This window comes from Aethalodelphis obliquidens, unplaced genomic scaffold (genome assembly GCF_003676395.1).
Source record: "Aethalodelphis obliquidens isolate GAN/ISIS:26980383/991018 unplaced genomic scaffold, ASM367639v1 scaffold908, whole genome shotgun sequence".
Lineage (NCBI taxonomy): Eukaryota > Metazoa > Chordata > Mammalia > Artiodactyla > Delphinidae > Aethalodelphis > Aethalodelphis obliquidens.
Window position 1 is genome coordinate 2100 of NW_020838819.1, and position 6955 is coordinate 9054.

Genomic DNA, 6955 nt, shown 5'->3' on the forward strand with positions numbered 1-6955 from the left:
GAAAGTTGTGGAGGTGATCGGGAGGAGGCCATCTACTAGCATGTGGGGGTGGTAGCTGTGTACCACAAGAGATGTCTTTTTCTTCCATTATGTTGATGATATCCTGTTAACTTCAGTCTTTTCCCAATTTAAAAGTAGCAGCCCAGTGCTCCTCATTCATCTGACTGCACGGGGGTGGCTGGTGAATAGAGACAAAACTCAAGGACCTGGATTATCTACAAAATACAAGCATACCCCTGACCTACCACCCCTAAACAATTAGAGACACAGGCTTTAGGGATATGAGTTCAGAGACAGACTTGTGAATTAACATGGCCTGTTACCCGGGAGTGTTTGGTTGAGGTCTGTGGCAACAGCAAAATAACAAGAGTGCCCTTGGGCTTCTGGTCCCAACTACGGAAGGGGGCAGAGCAATGATAGAGTGTGACGGAACAACAGCTATATGCAGTCTACGATACATTACAACAGGCGGAAGACATTACAAAAAACTACCCGATTCTTTGAGCATGCAAACAACCACTATTCATTTGTATGCAACATATAGGATCCCCGTGGACATCGATAGTGACCACGGAATCTACTTCATTGGCCATGAAGTTCAGGAATGGGCCGATACAAAGGACGTACAGGGGCATTTCCACCTGCCTTACAACCCCACTGCTGCCGGGCTATGAAGAGACTACTTAAACAACAGTTGAGGTGGGAAACTCACTCTTAACACGTGGACACATCCCAGGAGCAGTTATCCCAGTGCTGACGCCATGTTAACCCGGAGGTAACTAGTCAACACCGTTGGAGTTCAACTGTTGACCACTGAAGGACTGTTGCCAACTACAGGTCAGGACAGCAACTCATTTTTGCCCTTCACAGGATCTATCCCCAGGGGAACATATTATAAATAGCCCTGAGGACTGGCAGGTAAGTCCTCAGTGGTTTGGGTTTGCTGTCCCATTGGGGAATAGGATCAGAAAGGGATTTACAGATTTCACCTGTCTTCTCCCCAGCCCCACCTCAGATTACTAAGGTAATTAATCCAGGCCTCTACTGTAGAAAGGCACCATTATACTAACCCTGTGTACTGTTACACCACCTCTCCAGTATTCGGCACTGGCTGTGGAGACTGAGGGTGGGCAGGTGGTATGGTATCGCAGGCCAGGACAAAACACGTGGACAGGGGTGGCATTACCTCAGAATGATGTTACTGCTTGTATTTTGCTTAATGGTCATGATCTTCCCTATATTGTGCCTGTTAGACATCTTGCAGCTTGCCCTACTCTGAGTGAAGGGAATCTGTTTGTGGACTGGGTGACAATGGTGGCCTCACTGAGAAATGAGTTTGATTGGTGGCTCTACAGCGAAATGCCATTGTCAACCTCTGAGAGTCCATGAAAAATTGACTTGATAAGTTCCTGGTTCCAAAACCCACCTGTTGGACTGTCTGTATTGCATTTGTAGTGTTTGGTTGCAGTTGTACTTCTACCTACCTGTCCTCGGGGATATAGCAGAAGAAGTATGGGCCAAGATTATAGAGGTCATACAGGGTATATAAGGGTGGAGTGTTTGACCAGGCCATTCAAGATGACTGTCCTCTTGCTCTGTATATTCCCTGTTCAGCCAGTACCTGCTTCACTCACATGACTATCCAATCTTCTTAATTATAGGGCTTAATTAGTAACTACGTGTGTGCTTGCTTCCTGCCCCAGCTGCTGGTCTCTCTGGTGATTTATGAGCCAACCTGACCGTTAATTCCCCCTATAAATGGTAGCCTCCTCCTCCCCCGGGTAGCAAAGACTGCTGCCATGTCCTGCTTGCTGTGTGCCACAAACTGTGAGGTGTTGCTCCAGGACCTTGCTTCAGGTGTGTAAGATCTCTTGTCCAATAAGTCACTGATGTCTCTGTTGCTGTCTCTAGGCTCTTTCTTCAGTCTTGAGGCTGGCAACTACAAGCCTTGCAGGACTGTGGGGTGCAGCCCAACATATGATTTTAATCTTCAATTTACTGCGACTTGTCTTGTGGCCTAGCATGTGATCTATCCTGGAGAATAGAACTTTTGCTTTTAAAAGACTTGCCTGATTAGATAGGTTGGACCCACCCAGGATAATCTCCGTTTGAATTATAGTCAGCTGATTAGGGACCCTAATTTCATCTGCAAAATTCCTTTTGCCATATTGTTGTATAATCATGAAGGTGATATCCAGTTGTATTTACAGGTCCCTACAATGCTTAAAGGAAATTACACTGGTGTTTACCCCAGGGGGCAGGAATTGTGGGATCCATCTTAGAATTCTGCCTACCACAGACTGCCCCCTGGCCATGTTACACTCCTTATAACACTGAACCAACAGGTAAAAAAGGTTAATCTACTGGTGTTATGATCTCAGTTACCGCAGGAAATTGGTTGCCTGTATAATGGAAGCAAGGAGGATTTTTTCTGGAACCCAGGAGATTTTCTGAGGTTCCCTTCAATACTTCCATGCCAACAGTAAAGATCAATGGAAAGCTACAGGAACTGGAAAAAGGCAGGACAATTGAGGATTCAGACCATTCAGAAGGGAAGGATTGAATCATTCTACCAGTAAAGAATCTGGATGGAGCTGTGGGTTCTGGCTGTGGGCAAGGAAAACAGGGAATAAGTGGGTGAAGGTGGAAGCTATAGACGTCAACTCTGACCTCGTGAATAACTACAGAAACCAGGGCTGGTAACTTTGCATATTTTCTGCTATATGTATGTGTTTATTCTAACTTCTTCCCATTTTAATTTTATATAACACTAGGTGGAGGTCAACTTTACAATGTAGTCTTTAGTGGGATCTAAGACTGAAATTGAGGCCTAATTAATATAGGCAGCAATGGATTCAGTGACGGTTGGGGTTTGTGTTTTACCAGGGGGAAGGGCAAGAACTTCACTTATCAGAGGGTTAGCTGTTTCTTGCTAAAATGTAGTTTCTTTGCTGGGCAGGCGTTGAAATGTGTGTAGAATGGTGCATATGAAAGCTGCGAAGTCAAAGGGGTCGACTGAGCTGCTTATGAACTTATTGCTTCCCAGCTCCAAATTCATTCTCCAATTGCACACCCAGAGTGCTCAGTCCTTTGACTACCTTGTAGCCCCAGCCCAGGAGCCTTGGTGATCACCTTGCTGCGGTCTTAAGAGGCACACCGTGTGCTTCTGGCTTCATGCTGTAGCAGCCCACAGCCCTCACCACGCACACTCCCAAGCATGACCAGGCCTGACTTTCCTGCCCCCTGCAGGGCTCTTCCTGAGACCTTTCCAAGGTGGGCAATGTCTGCTCTGGCTTGGCACCTGCAGAAACATCCCAGCTTCCTCAGCAACCTGCTTAGATGCCTTGGCTTGCCTGTGTCCTAGGTGATTGTTTCCTGTTTATCAGATGACCCTAAACCAGTTCTGGCTCAGGAAACCCAGCAAACTTTCTCACCAGCCAGTGGTTGTCTACAACCGCACCTTCTCCAAAATTCAATTAACTATCAAGTTAAGAAAAAGGGAATTCTGTTGGAGCCAAACTGAGTATATAACGTGGGAAGCAGATTCTCAGAAAGCACTGAGAACTCTTCCACCTGTTAGAAGTTGAAGGCATAGACTTATCCTTTTTTTTTTCTTTAATTGATTCTATTTTTTACATAAAAAGTTCAGTAAAAATTGGATACAGTAAAAATTGGATAAAGTAAAGTGATTTTTTTTTTTTTTTTTTTTTTTTGCGGTACGCGGGCCTCTCACTGTTGTGGCCTCTCCCGTTGTGGAACACAGGCTCTGGATTCGCAGGCTCAGTGGCCATGGCTCACGGGCCCAGCCGCTGCGCGGCATGTGGGATCTTCCCGGACCGGGGCACGAACCCACATCCCCTGCACTGGCAGGTGGAGTCTCAACCACTGCACCACCAGGGAAGCCCAAGTAAAGTGATTTTAAGCAGTAAATCAATCTTATCAACATAGCACAAGGCTGGCCGAAACCACAAGGCAGCCTGCTGTGGAATATTTACATGATAACACATTAAACCTTGCAGGACAACTTAAACCATCCTTACAAAGTCTTCTGTGATCCTAGCACACAGAGGCTTAAAAGCAAAACAAAAGCCAAAAACCAGGAAAGACAAATTATTTTCAATATATTCACATAGACATTAAAATATAATACAGATTGTCTGGATAAGGGGTCGTGGGTGGGGATGCGCATGAGTCTGTGCACTGACAGCACCTCCAAGGAGGAGACCCAGCCTTGAGAGTGGGGTCAGGCCTGGCCGGGGTCTCAGAAGGGAAGGTCTCAAGGGCCTAAACCCTTGCCTCAGATGGCCTCTACCAACAGCTCACAACCAGGGACCGCTTGTTGTAGATGGAGCTCATTTTTGTGAGCTCATTCTGCAGGTTTGAATTCCCCAGGGTGATGTGTCATCAGTAGCACAGCCCTGACAGTGGGGTGGGGAGAGAGGGCCCACGGGATTTCTTCTCCCCAGAGTCTCTCCTACCCGCTTGCCCGTCCTCCCACCCTGGCCCTGAAGGTCACTCTAATTCAGTGTCCCGTTTGGGTTTGTAAACAGCCCCAAACTTCTGCATGTACTTCTTAATGTACTCCTTGGTTTTGTGTCTCACATTCTCATTGCACTCCAGGTCCTCGGGGTTCTTACAGTACTTCAGCTCCTTATTCGTAACGCCGTGAGTCAGCTTGCGAGCTAGGTGTTTGAAATCTTCAGGTGTGGTAATTCTTCCCACTTTGCAGTCAGGTTTCCAGTAAGGGTTCAGGCACTGGATGATGAACTGGGACATCTCTTTTCTGAATACTTGTTTGCTTTTCTTAACCAACTCACTGGAGGCATCTGGTTCTGCTGTCTTAGGCTTTTTTGAGGTCTTCATGGGATTTTCATCATATGTTGGGGTTCCCAGGTCCATCTCAGCTTCATGCTCAAGGCTGGCATCATCTCCTGGGCTTTCCCAAGTAGGAGGATGCCACTGAGTCTGCCTTGTGATCACATGGTAGTAGTAAATCTTCCCTTCTGGGTCTCGGGCTGTCTTCCAGTTGGGAGGTAAGACAATGGTTTTTGGTTTGGGAGGAGATGGGGGTGGTAAGTCCAAGAGGTTATTTGTCACAACCATTTCAGGTGGCTGGAAGGGCTGAGGCTGCCCTGGTGCAACTATTGTAGTCACGGCTGTGGCTGGCTGTACCACCACTCCTCGTGGGTGAGCTGTGAGAATCTGCTGTCCCTGGATGTACTGAAGACTTGGCTGGCATAACCCTGTACAATTGGCGGAGTTGTCTGTGAATAGGGTGACGTCACACCACAGACAGTTGGAGCAGCCTGTCCTTGATGATATAAGGTTGCTTGAGACTGTGCAGGAGAGTACTGCTGCTGTACACTCACGGACTGTTGGTTTAAATCCCAAACACCATAATTCTGTCCCTGGACTGGGCCTGGGGCTGGCAGTGGCAGGACGGTGACCCTGGAGTCTTGGTGTACCACACCATCACTTTGGGCCACATACTGTGAACTGGAAACTTCCACAGGGGCTGCCACATGTGGCACCATGGGCACAGGTGGAGGGGCAGCAAGGGGTTCTGTAGAATGTCCCACCAAGGGCTGAGAATAATCATAAGGGGAAGGAGAACACACAGGATCCATGCTGGGTGTGGGGAGGAGCACCCTTCCAGCATTAAGATTGCTGGGATCCACATAGGCCTGCATGGGGTAACCTGGTGGGTAGCCAGCAAAGGGGTGATGAGGGGCATGGTAGCCAAGAGAGTCACAGGGCAGTGGAGACGCCATTCCCAGGTTCTGCATCTGCTGCTGTTGTTTTTGAGCCTCCCGCTGAGCTACCTCCTGCTCAAACAACTTTCCACGCTCCTCTGTAGAAAGTTGATTGCGATCTTGAATTCGTATTTTCTTTTTAGAAGTTGGTGTATCATTACTGCCACCTGGCCTTTTTGTTCCCCACTCATAGGCAGAAGGTGGTGGTGAGAGGGAGCCCCTTCATTTCCTTTTCTCTTTATTTTGAGTTTGTTTGTCTGGGTCTCTCTCTCTTGACCTGTTAGGAGTCTTTGGGGCAACTGTTTGATCTCTGAAGCCAACAGCATCCCTTCCTCGTTCGGTTACTGTGCTCTCCTTTTCAGTTTGCCTTTTCTTTGGAATTCGATATACCTCCTTTAGGTCTTTCCAACTGTCCAGGAGCTTGGTGGCCAAATCACTTATATCTACTGTTTTATGTGGCTGTTCCTGGCTCCTCTCACTCTCCACATCAGATACACCCTCCTCTTCATCTTGGGATGGTGTTTCCTCAGCAATAGGTTCGTCTAGTTTTGTGCCATTGCTCTCTTAGGCTCTATTTCAGTGTCAGCCTCTGGTTCAGATGTGGGTAGCTTAATGGCCTCCACAGCAATGTCACTATCAACTTTAGATTCAGGCAGCTGTTGTGTGAGTAACTGTTGTTCCTCTTCTTCTATAGGGACGTTTTCTAACTGGTCAAGGTCCTCTTTGCCATCCTTGCCTTCTAGCTCACTGGTAGCAACAGAGATCGCACTGTCCATGCCATTTTCACTTGTAATTTTAAGTCTGCGAAACATTAGCTTCTTGGGGGTGTCTGTGTCAGCTTCTATGCTCAGCTTGGTGGAAGGATCAGGTGTGTTGAGCGGTGTGTGAGCATGTGATGTATTCTCGCTAGAATACCCATCTCCTTCACTCAGCTGAGGGACAGCAGTCTTGGTTTGAGACCAACGTTGAATAATAGGAAGCACTTTGCTTTCCTCCAACATATTTTTAGTAGGAATGGGTAGATGTTCCAAAGTCTTTATAATCTCTTCCTGAAGCTTCTGGTTACTTTCCCGGCCATCACGTAGCTCTGCCATCCAGGTCCACAACAAAGGCAGCCCATGATGTTCCAGAAAGGACTTCAGGCAAGACTGTGAATGTGTGTTCTGTATGAGCTTGAGACAGGTAAGTTTCTGTTCCAAAGT

General features: G+C 47.3%; 1 pseudogene; it reads right to left on the bottom strand.

Moving 5' to 3' along the window:
• Positions 1 to 4267: 4267 nt before the first annotated feature.
• LOC113616923 (histone-lysine N-methyltransferase SETD2 pseudogene) lies at positions 4268 to 6952 on the bottom strand (annotated as a pseudogene).
• Positions 6953 to 6955: the final 3 nt, after the last annotated feature.